The sequence below is a fragment of the Notamacropus eugenii genome, chromosome 2 (assembly GCF_028372415.1).
Source record: "Notamacropus eugenii isolate mMacEug1 chromosome 2, mMacEug1.pri_v2, whole genome shotgun sequence".
Lineage (NCBI taxonomy): Eukaryota > Metazoa > Chordata > Mammalia > Diprotodontia > Macropodidae > Notamacropus > Notamacropus eugenii.
Genome location: NC_092873.1, coordinates 8,450,600 through 8,468,252, shown reverse-complemented (window position 1 = coordinate 8,468,252; position 17,653 = coordinate 8,450,600). Strand labels below are relative to the sequence as shown.

Below are 17,653 nucleotides of genomic sequence, written 5' to 3'. Positions count from 1 at the left end.
TTCAATATAGGCCATGTCTGTGTAAGTTTGCAAATGACTTCCATAATGGTCGTGTTGTGTAACACTAACTATATTTCCCTCCATCCTATCCTGCCCGCCATTGCTTCTATTCTCTCTTTGGATGCTGTCCCTCCCCAAGAGTGTTGACTTCAAATTGCTCCCTCCTCCCAATGCTCTCCCTTCCATCATCCCCCCCACCCTGCTTATCTCCTTGTCCCCCTCTTTCCTGTGTTGAAGATCAGTTTTCATACCAAAATGAGTGTGCATTTTATTCCTTCCTTTAGTCGGATTGATGAGAGTAAGCTTCATGTTTTTCTCTCACCTCCCCTCTTTTTCCCTCCACTGAAAAGTCTTTTGCTTGCCTCTTGTATGAGAGATAATTTGCCCCATTCCATTTCTCCCTTTCTCCTCCCAATGTATTTCTCTCTCACCGCTTAATTCCATTTTTTTTAAAGATATGATCCCATCCTCTTCAATTTACTCTGTGCTGTGTGTGTGTGTGTGTGTGTGTCTGTGGGTGTGTAATCTTACCAACTACTCAGATACTGAAAAGTTTGCAGAGCTATAAATATTGTCTTTCCATGTAGGAATGTAAACATTTCAACTTTAGTAACTCCCATATGACTTCTCTTTGCTGTTTACCTTATCATGCTTCTCTTCGTTCTTGTGTTTGAAAGTCAAATTTTTTTTTCAGCTCTGGTCTTTTCATCAAGTGTACTTGAAAGTCCTCGATTTCATTGAAAGACCATTTTTTCCCCTGAACTAATATACTCAGTTTTGCTGGGTAGGTGATTCTTGGTTTTAGTCCTGGATTCTTTGACTTCTGGATAATCACATTCCATGACCTTCGATCCCTTAGTGTAGAAGCTGCTAGATCTTCTGTAATCCTGATTGTATTTCCCCAGTACTTGAATTGTTTCTTTCCAGCTGCTTGAAATATTTTCTCCTTGACCTGGGAACTCTGAAATTTGGCCACAATGTTCCTAGGAGTTTCTCTTTTTGGATCTCTTTCAGGTGGTGATCCGTGGATTCTTTCAATATTTATTTTGCCCTCTGGTTCTGGAATCTCAGGGCAGTTTTCCTTGAAAATTTCATGAGAGATGAAGTCTAGGCTCTTTTTATGATCATGGCTTTCAGGTAATCCCAAAATTTTTAAATTGTCTCCCCTGGATCTCTTTTCCAAGTCAGTTGTTTTTCCCATGAGATATTTCACATTATCTTCCATATTTTCATTCTTTTGGTTTTGTTTTGTGATTCCTTGTTTTCTTATAAAGTCATTAGCCTCCATCTGTTCCATTCTAATTTTTAAAGAACTATTTTCTTCAGTGAGCTTTTGGACCTCCTTTTCCATTTAGGTAATTCTGCTTTTTAAAGCGTTCTTCACCTCATTGACGTTTTGAAACTCTTTTGCCAATTAACTTAGGCTATTTTTGAAGGTGTTATTTTGTTCAGCATTTTTTTGGGTCTCCTTTAGCAAGGTGTTGGACTGCTTTTCATGCTTTTCTTGCATCTCTCTCATCTCTCTTCCCAGGTTTTCCTCCACCTCTTTAACTTGATTTTCATATTCCTTTTTGAGCTTTTCCATGTCCTGAGCCCATTGAAAATTTATTTTGGTTGTTTGGGATACAGAAGCCTTGACTTTTACGTCTTTATCTGACGGTAAGCATTGCTTTTCCTCATCCAAATGTATGAGAGGAGATATCTGCTCACCAAGAAAGTAACCTGCTACAGTCTTATTTTTTTTCCCTTTTTTGGGCATTTTCCCAACCAGTTACTTGACTTTTGGGTCCTTTGTCAAGAGTAGGGTATTCTCCGGGAATCTGTGAGATTTCACTTCCTCCAAAGTGGCACAATCAAGCGTGTCCTGGTCTGGATGCAGAGAGGGATTTCTATGCCAAGAATCTTAGCAGATACCTCTCCACTGGCACTTGGCCTCGAGTTCCCAAGTCAGCACTTGGGGCTGATTTTCAGATAGGCTGGATGGCAGGGCCATCATTCAGTGTGAGGCAAAGAGCAGCTAGCCCAGGGCCTCCACCCAGGGCAGAGGCAAGACTCAGCTCTTCAATGGCCCCAGGGGTTTTTACGCTCCAACAAGGGAGCTTCCATAGGGGCTGCTGTGCGAGATCTGTGGCCACTGCCTGCTGTCAGAGCTATGGGAAAGCCGTCTCCCTTCCTGGCCTGCTGATTGAACCCCGTCACTGACCTTTGGTGCCTGTGGGCCAAGGGGTCTGAGGCCTCACTGTTGCAATTGCAGATTCAGCCCCTGAGGTGTCCTCACTAATCTTACTTTTTAATTGTTTGGGCGTCCCTACTAATTTTTTTTTTATCTCAGTATTTTTTATTGTTTTAATAACTATCCTTGCTCAGTGTCCAAAATTGCAGTTTCTGGAATCATTGCCTTTTATTTGTTGAATATGCATTGCCCCTTACAATCTACAAGCAGTTCTCATTCTCTCTGATTCATCATCAATTCAATGGGGAAACACGTCATAAAAAAATTTTTAAATTTTATTTTTAGTATATATGGTCATGAATTTGAATCCAGTCCTTCCATACTACAATTCAGTTTACTTGTATGAATTCAGTTAATTAGGTCAGTTTTATTTTCACAAGTTTTTATTGCCATCTTTCTGCTTTCTCCTTCCTTCAAAAATTTACTAGACGTTATTTAAATTTAGTGTTACAAGGCACTTAATATTATCTAATAAGAGATAAAAAAGATTTGGTTCCTTTTATTTTTTGGTTTCATTTTCTCTTACTCATTGGTGCATTCATATACTTTGCTGTATGGTGAAGTGAAGATGATATTTTGTAGCATATCTCTCTATGCATTTGTGACTGTGTATTTCTGTGCATATTTGGACATATGGATATGTGCATATGAATGAATATACTTATGTATGTAGAAACACTGACCTTGCAATATACTGTGTATACATAAGTGGAAAACTACCCTATTTTTATTGTTTCCATTTTCTCTGCCCATTGGCTACAGCCAGACGTGTAATTCCTATTCTAATGGATAAGAGAATTGCTTTGAAGGCTTGGCAAAGAGAGTTGAACATGTGAAAGGTAGTTAACAACGATATATGTTGCGGTTTTGGCTGCGAGCAAACTAAAACATACTTGTCAAGTCCTTTTACTAAGCCTGATAAGGATATCAGCGCCTATGTTCATTCTCCAGGTGAAACTCCGAGAGGAACGAAAATTCATCCCTTTCTTATGCATGTCTTCTTCATTGTAAAGGCAGGAGCAGAGAAAGAAAGTAGTTCACGTTTCTGAAAAAGGGAAGGGGAAACCCCTAATGTTTCTATCAAATATAAAAACTATTGATTATACCCACTCCATTACATCCCCTTCCATGTCAATTTCAGATAAAAGGGTTTAGTCCCTAGGTAACTTTGGAGGTCTTTTAATTTTTCTCTGAAAGAGGTAATGGGGAAATCAGGTTGAATGCATTGCTTAATGGGGAGTACACTGAGCAAGAAGAAGACAGCATTTGATCCATGCTGAGTGGAGGTGAAGTTGTATAGTTAATTGAGCTTTGTAGTCTCAGGAGCCAAGTTCTAATCCTTTTCTCTCTCAATGACTGCCTTTAGGACCGTGAGTAATTCAATTAACTTTTTTGGCCTTCAGTTTTCATGTTGGCAAAATGAGGTGCTTGTATTAAATAGTCCTTAAGATATCTCTAGCTCTAAATCTATGGTAATTATGAATATATAAATGAAGTTAAGTTGAATGAGAAAATATTAATTTCTGTTCATTTTAAAAGTGTATTCGTTTTTTTATGAGCTAATATCATGTCATGGAATCATGAACAGAAATAATTTGGAAATATTTCACTCAGGTTACAGTAAGAAAGCTTCAAGAAGAACTTGCTGATTCTTTGTGATATCAGTCCATGACAGTAGTTTCACAAGTTGCATCATTTTATCGAACTGATTTTGAAAATAAGAAAAAACTACAGAAGAAATTAGATCAAAGGAAAAGTAATGTATGTATGCATAAAATCTGTAATTTCTCACTGGTTAATGGAAAGTGTGTTGAGGGTGCTATTTCCTTTATTTCATCAATATTATAAATTTTCTGAACACTATGCCTGTCATTTACACTCACATAAAGCCAGACATAAAAACTCCATCACCTGTACACTTGAATTTTAATATATTAAATTAAATTGATATTTAATATTTTTTTTTATTTTTCATTTGTAACATATTTCATATCACATAAAACAATTCCCACCTTTGGTCGGGTGATGTCTCTTTTAAAGTGTTCACAATGTAGACCACAATGTAATTTTTTTTAGCGGTATTCAACTGAGATAGTAATGATAACTATGTATGCTTATGAAAGCCCTTGTTCTAATTGTCTCCACATTCCTACTAAGAAGTAGACGACCTTAGCTTACTGTTGTTGTTCTAAACTCCTAAGCCTAATAGCTTAATTTTAGACTTGACCTTGGATGTTCCCCTACCAACAAGCTATAATTTAATTGATCTCGTATTAGGCTTACCACCCTTTTGACTTGAGGAAATTGCCACTAAGTGTTAGGACATTGCAGCGAAAAACAAATCTCCCCAAATTCCTGTCAGTTTCAGGCAGGAATAGATTGTCAACTTGCATTCACTGAGGCTTCGAGTCTGATAGATATCAGTGGGGAAATTGAGTCAGGAGAATCCTACCTCAGCCCAGGCTGTACAGCCGCTCTCCCACCCTTCCCATGAGATCACCTTTTTCAATTCCTATACAGGTTTAATGGCATCATGGATTGGAGGCTCAGATTACTATTTTGCTATCCATATATGGAGTTAGATTCAGAAGAACAGTCACTTAGTAGTCTCATAGCATCTTCCAATAGCAAGTTGCAATGACCACGGTTTCAGTTATGACTATAATTTCACATTGGCTAAGGCACATCTTTTGAGAGAAGTCTTAAGTGACTTCCATGCCGTTCTATACCTGTTTTAGTTTCCACTTAAATAATAATCATAAAAACAAATTTACCAATCAAACCTTAACCTTTCCATCAATGCCAATTTTACCCCAGGTTACCTGACTCTAGGAGGTTTAGAACAAAATTCATTTCCCCAATCTAACGATGTCTCTGATGTAGTCTCAGTAATTAATTCTGTCAATTGTTTTAATGTTAAGTGCTTTAACATCACTTTGTAACATGTCCAATTATTCTCCCTATCTCTCCCGTCCCCACACGAACTAATTCCCTGCATTCTGATTACCCCTTCACTCGATGAGCTCTCCCTTCCATCACACCACACCCTTCCCTTTTCCCCATCTTCTGTCTTATTTTTTAGGGCAAGATAAATTTCTGTACCTCACTACCTGTGTTACTTGTTTATGGGTTATATGCAATAATAATTATCAGCATTCCTTTCTACTGCTTTGAATTCAACCTTCCTTCTTTCCCTCACTCTTTCTCTCCCTCCCTTCCTCCCTACTCCTCCCCTTGAGAAGGCAAATAATGTAATACAGACTAAATACAGGTCGTTTTGAAGAAGACTTCTGTAATGATCATGTTTTCTGATACTAAGTATATTTCCCTGTATCCTGTTCTATTCCCCGTTATGATTTATTCCTTCATTTAACCTTCCTCCTTCCCAAAAGTGTTTATATCTAGTTATTCCCTTCTTCCATTTGCCCTCACTTCTATCATTCCCCTCACCCCTCTTGTTGTCTCCTCCCCTACATTCCTCTAGTATAATAGAGACTTTTATACCAAATTGAGTGAGCATTTAATTTCCTCCTTTAGATGAATGTAGAGAGAGTAGCATCACTTACCCCCTGTCCTCTTCTCCCTTTTCTCCTCCATTGAACAAGATTTTTCTTTATCTCTTTATGAGTTATAGCCTGTCCCATTGCATTTCTCCCTTTCTCCTCCCAGTATTTTACTCCCTCACACTTTAGGTTTTTTATATATATTTTTTGTAGATATCCTCTCTTCTGATTCAACACAGCCTGTACTCTTTGTCAATGTGTGTGTGTGTGTGTGTGCATGTGTATACAATCCTTCCACCTACCCAAACACTGAGAATAGTCTCAAGAGTTATAAATATTTTCTTTCAAAGTAGGAAGATATACAGTTCAGCTTTAGAAAGTTTTCTATGACTTTTCTTTCCTGTTTATCTTTTCAAGCTTCTCCTGATTTTTGTGTCTGAAAGTCAAATTTTCTATACAAGTCAAGTCTTTTCAACATGAATGCTGCAAAGTCCTCTATATCACTGAATGACCATTTGTTCTCCTGAAGTATTGTACTCAGTTTTGCTGGGTAGCTCATTCCTGGTTTTAATCGCATTTCCTTTGACTTCTTGAATATGCTTTCCCTAGCCCTTCCATCCCTTAATGATGAAGCTAACACATCCTGTGTTATCCTGATTGTATTTCCACAACACTCGAATTCTTTCTTTCTAGCTGATTGCTGAATTTCCTACTTGACCTTGGAACTCTGAAATTTGGCCACGATATTCCTAGGAGTTTCTCTTCTCGGGTGTTTTTCTGGAGGTGGTAAGTGGATTCTTTCAATGTTTATTTTGGCCTCTCGTTCTAGAATATCAGCACTGTTTTCCTCAATAATTTCATGGAAGATAATGTCTAGGCTCCTTTTTTGATCATGGCTTTCAAGTTGTCCCATAATTTTTATATCTTCTTCCCAGGATCTATTTTCCAGGTCATTTGTGTTTCCATTGAGGTGTTTCAAATTATCTTGTATTTTTTCAAACTCTTTTTTGTTTGTTTTCTAACTGCTCGGTTTATCTTACACTCATTCGTTTCCCTGAACTCAGTTCTCTGTTTCAGAGAACTGTTTTGCTCACTGAGCTTTTGAACCTTCTCCTTCTTTTGCCTAATTCAACTTTTTATTGCCTCCTTCTCCTCCCTGGCTTTTTGGACCTCTTTTCCCAATCGAGTCAGTCTCTTTACAAAGGTTTTATTTTCCTCAGCATTTTTGTGATTGTCTTTGAACCAGGTGCTACCTTGCTTTTCGAGTTTTTCCATTGCCTGAGTCTACTTTAAGTTCAGTTTGGAGGCCCTGGAGGCAGAGGTCTTAACTTCCTGTGACAGTAAGTCTTGTTCTTTCTTGTCTGAAAGGATGGGAGGAGACAGCTGGTCACCAAGAATGTAACCTTTGATGGTCTTACATTTGTTCCCTTTTTGGGGCACTTTCACAGCCATTTACTCTCACTCAGGGATGACGTTTAGATCAGCTGCTCCCTACTGCCAGAGGCTTTCAGTTGAGCTTCTTGAACAATGGACCCAGGTTACTTCCCACCCTCTGTGGCTTCCCGTGTCTGCTCCTGGCCTCTGCCATCACTTTGGGCTATTGCTGAAGAAATCCCTTTATCTCTCCCCAGCTGGGAAATCGCTCCCCCATTGACTTTGGGTGATTTCTGTGTTGCTTGTGGGTTGAAGTAAGTGGGATCCTCCCTGTTAGGAGCTCTTCCCAGAGGTCTGTTCAGGTCCTCTTCCTCCCAGTGCCACATGGCCAGGGTTGAGCTCTGCTCTGCTCAGGGTCCTATGAGAGAGACCTTTCCTGTAAGATAGACCTTTCCTGTAAGCCTGCAGGTTGCCTTTGACTGGAAACCTCTTTCGCTCTGTTGCTCTGGGGCTTCTGTTGCTCTACACTTTGTGGAGAGACCTTTTTACCGTTATTTTGTGGGCTGTGGGGGAAGTGCTAAAGTATATGCATCTTCCTACTCCTCCATCCTGGCCCCACCCAATATTTAATCATTTCATAGCATTCACTGTTTATGTATTTGACAATTTTGTTTATCTAGCCTTACACAAAGAATCAGGTATTTTTCCAACTGCCAATAATAAGTAAATCATTTCTATCATACTTCATATTTAGAAGGACCTTTACATTTATTTCCTGATTTATTCCCCCAAACAGCACTGTGAAGTAGAAATTATTTGTCTCCTTCTCTTCGAACTACTCCTTGAATAAAAGCAAAATGTCATTTCGTCAAAATTTGTAAATACGTAAAATACACAAGCAAAATGCCATTGAGAATGAAAGTAATTAGGTGGAGAATCTCATTATTATCTTCTACCTTAATCAAACTGACCTCACCATGCTGATTTCCAGCTCCATACCTTCATCACCCTCTTCTTCTCACTCAGTAACACTTCCCTACTTAGTATACCTATCCAAAACCTATCTACTCTTCACTTCAAGGTGACTTTGAATTACAAAAGTATGATTCTTTTGCCATAACGCTTTTTGAACTTTTCATACCTATTGAATTCCTAATCTCCTGAATTCCACTTAGATTTGGACAAACCATAATTTAGTGGTTAACTTTATACTGATTGCCTTATGGTGTTCACATCTGTTAACAAATTATCATGTCCTGATTCTAAGTCTTTCTTTTCCAACTAGATTGTGGTTCCTTGAGGACAAGAATTATTTATTCTTCATTTACTCAATAGAGCTTCCTTTTCCCAAAGTGTTGGCAGTATAAGTAAGTGTTATTACTGTAGTAGTACAAGAAGTTGTAGTAGTTGTTCTAGCAGTAGTAGCACGAGTAGTAGAAGAGGAAGAACAAGGAAAGTAAATGTTTATTTGTTGATTTTACCATGAATTGAAAGTTTACGTAACATTAAATTTGTTCTAAGGCAATAGTTGGCATTTTTTGTTTTTCTAGTCTTATTTTTTATGCATTTTCAATTTCCCAGAGACCCAGTGGCAAAATAGAAATTCAGTATAAAATTATTTCATTCTCAACATTTTTAGTATTAGAAATTGTTACGATGAATGTGAAGTTAATCATAGAATAGCATGGCAGTCAAATTCTCACAACCTGCTCCCTTTATTACTATCAAATACCTTTCTCCATAATCAGTTGCTTTCCCACAGTTACGTGTCATTATGTAGTAGGCTATTTATCATGATACCAGCCCAAAAGTATAGAAATAGATATTTCTGATAACCTTCAAAACACAGTTTCAACCTAGTAGCCATCATACGTGGAAAACTAAGCAAAATCTATGCCAAAGCAGTCAAAAATAGAACTTTGGATGGTGAGAGTTTGCAGAGATACATTGGGGGAATTTTGTATAGAAATTTGGACCTAGACTTACAAAGATCTGCCCTCATATATGGTCTCAGGTGCTATCCGTGCAATCCTAGGCAAGTCACTTAATCTTTTTCAGTTTCCACAACCATAAAATGGGGAATATGATTGCACCTACCTCCCAGGAAGTTTGTGAGAATTAAAGGAGATAATAATTGTAAATCTCCTAACTTTATGGCCTTTATACTTGGCACATATTAGACAGTTATTAAATATTAGTTTCTGTGCTAAAGAAAGATAAAACAGCTGTGAATTATATAGAAATTATTACTGCCTGCCACATTTTGATAAGCACCTCCTAATATTGCAGAAGAGTTCTCTCAACCTGGTTGATATAAGTATATCTGTATTAACTAAGAAATTATTGTGAGATCCAATTTACTTCTTAAAAAAATTCTTCTATTTTGCATTTGTATGCTTGAGAAATTTTTCTTGGTTTCAGAGATCAGTACTGGAATGAAATATTTTTGTTTCTGTACTAACTCCCCTATCACAGGTCGTCTTCATTTCCCTCACATTCCTTTTGGAACACATAGGTGAAAATATTCACCTTCAAATGCTTTTGGTTTCAGGCTGCAGTCGAGAAAGTAGGCATGGACTGAGCTCTCGAAGGTATAGCAAGGAAGCAACAATTTAGAGTCCATCTCTGACAACATGAAATTGGTCATTTAATTCACATTCAGGGGAAAGTGGCACCATTTCTTGTCTAATTTTCCTGATGATGAAAGTGTTCACTATGTAAGACTTCAGTGAAATGATAGTTACTTTCTTGAACAAAACTTATTTCATCAACCAGTGACTGTTAATTATGTGAATAGTACTATGATAGGTTCTGAACAGGTTACAAAGACTTGGTGTAAGACATGGCCTGTTGCCTTGAAGAATTTTCAATCTCACTGGGAAGCCAATACAAAATAGAGGAATTTCATTTATTATACAAGGTAGAACTTAAAGAAGTATTAAATAAATGCTATACCTGTAAGTATTTATATAAAGGAGAGATCACTATAGTTGGAGATTCGCGCAGGTGGTGTTGATCCATTACTGGGTTCCCAACACCAATAATATTCCGTATAAATTTGCTAAGTTAGTACCTCTGCTGGAAGTACAATTGCCAAGTACCTACATTATATATGTATATATGTATATATCTGTATATATCTATACACACATGCATATATATAAGCATATGTGTATATATGTATATCTGTTCCTGTATATATATATATATATATATATATATATATATATATATATATATATATATATATGTATATATATGTACACAGAAAAATATGCATGTGTACATACACAAATTTGTTCAAAATCTGCGTCTGAGTGTGACTTTTACCAGATTTTGAGTCCTAGCTCAGTCCATTGCCATCCAGATGATTTTCAACAAATGGCTTCCTGTTTCAGGCCTCTGATTCCTCATTTATTCCATGATGTGCTGACTCATCGCTAGTATCCCTTTCTGCTTTCACAATCTATAGTTCTAAAAGAGTAAACTGCACTTCTGTTACACACCTAGCAATGGATATGAATTGGACTGAATAGTTGTTGAGGATCCCTTGCAATTTTGAAATGATATCCTTATTCCCTTTCGTTTTCAGTAGCCTCCTTTTCTTAGAATTTTTATCTCTTTTCCATCCTTTTTCACATTCTATATTCCAGTTAAAGTTAAAATGTCTCTGCAGAATTCTGAAGAAAAAAGTGATGAAAAACTTTACAATATTGTTCTCCCCAGGTTGAAGAAGAGCAAAATGACACTCAAAGACAAAGGCAGGGTCTGAGTGTCAGTTCTTTGCAAGATGGAATTCTGAATAAACCTCCATGAATGAACAAAGAAATAGAAGCTACTACTTCCAAAATGACTCAGGCTGGTCACCATTTCAAGTGAGCAGTAACGCCGATGGGTGAGTGGCGATACAAATATATGGAAGACAACACTCCATCAGGAAAAAGCTGTTCAGAATGTCTCTGTCAAGCCAACAGATGGCTATTGCCAACCCCCTTCCACCAGAGTACATAAATGCCAGAAAGACTGGCCTCCTCACAAACCAACTGCAGTAATTGCAGAAGATTGTCCTGAAGGCTCTATGGCAGCACAGTTTCTCTTTACCCTTCCAGCAGACTGTGGATGCGGCCAAGCTCACTCTCCCAGATTATTACAGCCTCCTAAAGCTCTTGGAACATAAATACTATGCGGAAGCCTCAGAATGTATAGAAGACTTGAAAATATTGTTTTGCAATTGTTTTGCAAGCCAGGTGATGACATTGTTCTAATGACACAAGTCTTAGAGATACTGTTTCTGCAAAAACTGTCTCAAATGCCTTCAGAACAACTAGTGGCAGGTGGAAAGGAAAAGAAAATGAAAAGGTACTCAACAATCTTTAGGAGTTTCCACTATGAAAGAAAAACCATTCCCTAGGGCATCAGAAAAGGTAGCTAAACAGCAAGTGATTCCATCTCCAGTATGTCCTGAGACATTACTTTCTGCATTGCACATTGCTAAAGCCGCTCCACCACGCTATAACACACAACTGTAACATAAGTTAAAAGGGGTGTGAAAAGGAAAGCAGATACTACAACCTGTATAACGTGGATAGATACATCAAGTAGCGAATCTTCATCAAGCCTGGTTGAGCACAAATCTGCTAAAATACCACTTGTAATAGAAAAAGTAGGGAAGAATATCATACCAGATTCTCAGCAAAAATATAGAGTTGGGAACATGTTAAATTAACTGAGTAATTAAAATACCGTAATGAAATTCTTGAAGAAATGTTTTCAAAGGACAAGGTAGCATATACTTGACCTTTCCATAAGCCTGTTGCTCTAGAACTCCATAAGTACAATGATGTTGTCAAAAATCCAATGGACCTTGGCACAACTAAAGAAAAAGGTATAACCAGAAATGTAAGGATGCACGTGAATTTGCTGCAGATGTTCAGTTAATGTTTATGAATTGCTCCAAGTATAACCTACCAGATCTTGAGGTGGTAGTGATGGCAACAACACTTCAGATGTTTTTGAGATTCAGTTTCCAAGATCACAGATGAACCCATTGCAAGAATGTCTATGTGCTATATAGAAACGGATGTCACCAAAGCATTCTGTAGAGAAAGTAGCAGTGGTGCTTCCTTTGAAGACAACTCTTTTGGAGAGTCTCCTGATGAGCGAGTGCAAAACTTCAGGAGCAACTTAAATGTATTCATCAACACGTGCAAGTTCTGTCTAAAGTACCTTACCATAAGTTGAAGAAAAAGAATGAAAGATCTAAAAGACAGAAGCAGAAAGAAACAAAGAAATGTATCAAGAAAGATGAAAGTCAGAGGGAAAAAAATAAGCAAATAACTACAGAAAGAGCTGAAAAATTGCCTGCCAAACAATTCAAGGAACAAATGTTGGCAATAAATCTGGGGAGGAAGATAATGCTAAGCCTAGGAACTATGATGAGAAAAGGCAGTTAAGCTTGGCTATCAACAAACGCCGCAGAGATAAACTTGTGTGAGTCGTCCACATAATAGTGTCAGGAGAATCATCTTTACTGAATTCTAATCCTGACAAGATAGAAATTGATTTTGAAACACCAAAAGCATCAGTCCTGAGAGAAGTAGAAAAATACGTTATGGTGTGTCTGAGAAAGAGACCCAGGAAATGTCACACTGTGAAAACACAAGTGTCCAAGGCCACGCGGGGGGCGGGCACAAGGTTGAGCCAGAACAGCAGCAGCAGCGACGGCGGTGGCAGCAGCTCCTCACCCTGGGGTAGCAGCAGCAGCAACTCGACATCTTCTAATAGCAGCGATTCCCATTCAGGTTAGTGTCCCTTTTCCATCTCTCTGTGTAGGTGGCACACCTGTTCCTTGAAAGACCAGAACTGTTCTCTTTATGGAGTATTTGTTGCATGCAACAGCAACGTGTGATTTGTACTGCCAGGTCCATTTGCCTTGCTTTCCATCCCAATCTTTCCTTCCCACCTTCAAGTATGTGAACTTGTACAAGACTCTCATAGACTGGTAATGTTCCAGAGATATTAACAGTTGACGAAAACAGGGACGATAGCTTAATAAAACGTTTGAAAATGTGAAATCTCCATCAGCTTATCACAGTAATAAAGGGTTGCTAAAGGCATGTCACTTTATAGTGACTGTGACTATCATCAGGTTCCTCATGGAAAGCAAGCCTACAAAACGTTGTCTCTGGTGTGGGATATTTCATTCATAAATTCTCATCAGCAAAATGGGGAGGATGACTACAAATATGTGTCTCATAAGGGTCATCCAAGTTGTAGGTGACATGATGTTTTGAAAGTACTTTTGAAAAACCTTAGAAGGCCCACATAAATAATTAGGTTTTGTTACTTTTATTGTAACACCGTGACTAATCCGTGTGGGATAGAATGGATAGAGCAAAAGAAATCAAATATACCGAAAGCAGACAGCTTTGTGGGCTTAAAATTACAGTCCATATTTTCTGACTGATGAAGCACTTTTAAGACCTGTTCTTTAGGAAAATTGAGTCTGACAGAAATGTGAAATAGATGAAACATCCTCAGTTTACTGAAAACACTATCCTTCTTGGCCTCCTGGGGTTGATTTTGAATTTCTAAGCAAAACTCACAATACATGAATTGATCTTGAGTAACATATTTTCTGTTTATTATGTTTAGGTTCCTGTTAGGAATGAAAAAGAAAAATATCTTTTGGATAAAAATGGAATCATACAGGATGAATTTGCCACGTTCAAAGTGGATGTAGACACAGAAATGATTAAGGATCAGGAAAAATAAAATCAATATATAGAAGACACTGAAGTTTTAAAAGTAAAGAATGATGAACTTCAAAAGGAATTACAACTGATTAAAGAAGCATTAATAAAATTCATATTCCACTAGGGTGGAAAAAATAAAAGTTCTGACAACTGGGAATGCAGTGCTGAACTCTAAATTAAACAATGCAAAGGGAAGGACAGCAGTCTAGAGAAAGAAATTGCATCATACTGTTCCCTTCTGATTTTTGCTGTTCATGCTCATGAGCCAAATGGGACATCAGAGAGAGCTCTTGAAAATTCCTTTCAGGGACAACGTGAAGAATAGCTTCGTTTACAACACAAACTAAGTCATGACTTTTCTAGCCTAAGAGAAAACCGTGGTTTCCTTTCTTAAGAGCTCTCTAAAGGTGAACATCACCAGTAGGTTAGAAAAAGTGGTGTACCATGTACATGATTCCCTCAGAAAAAAGACATCCATTTGAGAAATCATACAGAGAGAATTGCACCATGAAAAACAGAAGGCAAAGGAATTTGAAAACACAATAGAACAGGAAAAGAATGAACCGATCAAATGTGTTGTCAAAGGGGCATGGTCAAGATGATGGAGTAGAAGCACGCACCTCTAGCACTCTCCTCCCACAGCCCATTAGATACGTGTAAAAATTAAATCTAAACAAATTCTAGAGCAGCACAAGCCACAAAATGTCAGATTGAAAGAGATTTCCAGCCCAGAGCAGCCTGCAAGTACACAGAAAAGGTCTGTCATGCTGTGCAGAGTGAACCACAGAATAGGTGGCACAGTGACAGGGACAAGACTGGAGCAGGCCTCAAGAAAGCACCAGCAGCAGCTGCATGTCCCATATTCCTCAACTCACAAATGCCAAAGACAGCTTCAAAGGTCAGTGAGAAAGCTCTTTCATTTGGGTGAGAAGGGAATGCAACAGTCTAATGCAGGACCCAGGCAGCTGCATCTTCCATTGTTGGAGCCCTGGCCTAAACCCCTGGGTGAATTGAGAAACTGATGTGGATCTCAATCCTGAGTGGGGACCTTGGGGTGAGAAGGAGTGGTAGCTGGTGTGGTGGAGTTGGTGGAGTCTCTGTAGAGGGAATACTGCTCAAGACCTGATCAGAGGCCAGGAGAGGAATCAATCCCTCCCCCTTGTTTTTGCCACCTCGCAGGCACTGAGAACTTACATGTACCTAGAGTATACCCTTCTCTTGATTAAGGATTCAAAAGTCAAGAAACTGGCTGGGGAAAAGTTCAAACAAGGGAAAAAACATCAGTATAAAAGACTATTTTCTTTGTGAACGGGTATTTCTTCCATTCTTTGGATGAGGAAGAATAATGCATAACATCAAGGGAAGTCAAGTCTTCTACATCCTAAACCTCTAAAATACATATGCAGTGGTCTCAGGCCATATAAGAGGTCAAAAATGATTTTCAAAATCAGCTAAGATAGGTGACGAAAATTGGGAAGTGTTATGAGAGTAATGCAAGAATATCATGAAAAACGAGTCAACAGCTTGCAAAAAGACAACCAAAAAAATACTGAAAAATTTAGCACCTTTAAAAATAGACTACCTCAAATGGCTAAAGCAGCCCAAAAAGCCAATGAGGAGAAGAATGCTTTAAAGAGCACAATTAGTGAAATGGAAAAGGAGGTTCCAAATCTCACTGAAGAAAATAGTCTTTGAAAAATCAGAAAGGAGCAGATGGAAGCTAATGACTTTATGAGAAACCAAAAAATTACAAAACACCACCAAAACAATGAAAAGTAAAGAAGATAATGTGAAATATCTCACTGGAAAATCAACTGACCTGGAAAACAGGTCCAGGAGAGACAACTTAAAAATTAAGGAACTACCTGAAAGCCATGATCAAAAATAGAGCCTAGACATCACCTTTCATGAAATTATCAAGGAAACTTGCCCTGATATTGTGGAACCAGTGGGCAAAATAAATACTGAACGAATCCACCAATCACTTCCTGAAAGTGATTTGAAAAAAAAACCACCTAGGAATATTGTAGGCAAATTCCAGAGATCCCAGGTCAAAGAGAAAATATTTCAAGCATCCAGAAAGAATCAATTTGAGTATTGCAGCAACACAATGAGGACAACACGGGATCTGGAAGCTTCTACATTACGGGATCAAGGTGCTTGCAATATGATATTGCAGATGTCAAAGGAAATAGGACTAAACCGAAAGATCACCTAGGATGCGAAACTAAATATAATACTTTAAGAGAAAAATAAGGGTCATTCAATGAAATCGAGGACTTTCAAGCATTCTTGACGAAAAGACCAGAGCTGAATGGAAAATCAGACTTTCAAGCACAAGAAACAAGAGAAGCATAAAAAGGTAAACAGTGAAGAGAAATCATAAGCTATATACTAACCTGAAATATTTACATTCCTACATGGAATGATAATATTTGTAACTTTTGAAACTTTTCTCAGTATTTGGTAGTTGAAGGGGTTATACACACACACACACACACACACACACATATATGTATATATATATATATATATATATATATATATATATGTAAGTATATACGTATATATGGAGAGAGGGGGAGAGAGAGGGAGAGAGGGCAGAGATTGACTTAAATAGGAAGAGATGATATGTAAACAAACTTATGGTAAGGCAGAGGTGAGAGGGAAAAAATGAAGCTTGCTCTCATCATGTATGATTTAAAGAGCGAAGAACATGCAAACTCAGTTTGGCATGAAAATTTATCTTACACTACAGGAAAGTATGGGGGAAAGGGATAAGTAGGGTTTGGGAGATGAGAGAAGGGAGGGTAAATGGGAGGAGGAAGTAATTACAAGCAATCAGTTTTGAGGAGTTTCAGAAATGACTCTTGTGAATTGTTTTTTCACATAACTGGGAATAAGAAATACAGGTAATGGGGTGTAGAAATTTATATGGGGTATAGAAATGTATCTTGCCCTACTGGAAAAGAGAGAATATAGAGATATGGGAAAGAAGGGGTGTGACAGAGGGAGGGGAGACTGGGGGAAGGGGTCATGAGAATGTACGCTGTTTTGGGGTGGGAGAGGGGAGAGATAGGGAGAAAATTTAAAACTCACAATCTTGTGGAAATGCATGTTGAAGATTAAAAATAAGTAAATAATTTGGGAAAAATACGCAAAAATACATACTGTCAAAAACGACTCTATCCAAGAAATATGTGCCCAAATTCAGTGTGAAACTATGTCACTTCAGCTACAGCTTGAAGACACCCAAAAGACAGTCATCCTTCAAGAAAAGCTATTGAGTCTTGCCCAGGTACAGTTTCTTGATCTCTTCAATAGAGTTTATGCTGATACTAAAAAGGAAGTTCTTGTGATAGAAGAGAGAAAAAAATGGTTAAATCAGTGAATGTAACCAATTTAAAGAGCAAATATGTAAATATGAAAATGAGAAAGCTGAGCAGAGGTAGGTCTTTAAATAATGTATTTGAGAAGCATTTAACTTTCAGAAATGGAAGTTAAACTAATTTTGATCAAATTAATTAAGGAATTTAAATTTTCGGCAGGCAGACATTTTTAACTTTATTGTAAAAATTCTGCTATGTAAGAAAGGAGCATGAGAATCAATAATATGACATATGATAAGAAAATAATGACACAATAGTCTCTTATTTAATATGAATGTAATAAATTAGTGTAATAAAATACAGGTAATTAAATAAACAAATGAAAATAATCTTAAATATAAAAATAAAATGAAAATAAAATTATACAAATAAAATTTTAAAATCATCTTTTAGGCTAGA

General features: G+C 37.6%; 1 pseudogene; it reads left to right on the top strand.

Moving 5' to 3' along the window:
• Positions 1-17,183, top strand: part of LOC140524331 (bromodomain testis-specific protein-like) — a 40,758-nt pseudogene extending 23,575 nt beyond the window's left edge.
• Positions 17,184-17,653: the final 470 nt, after the last annotated feature.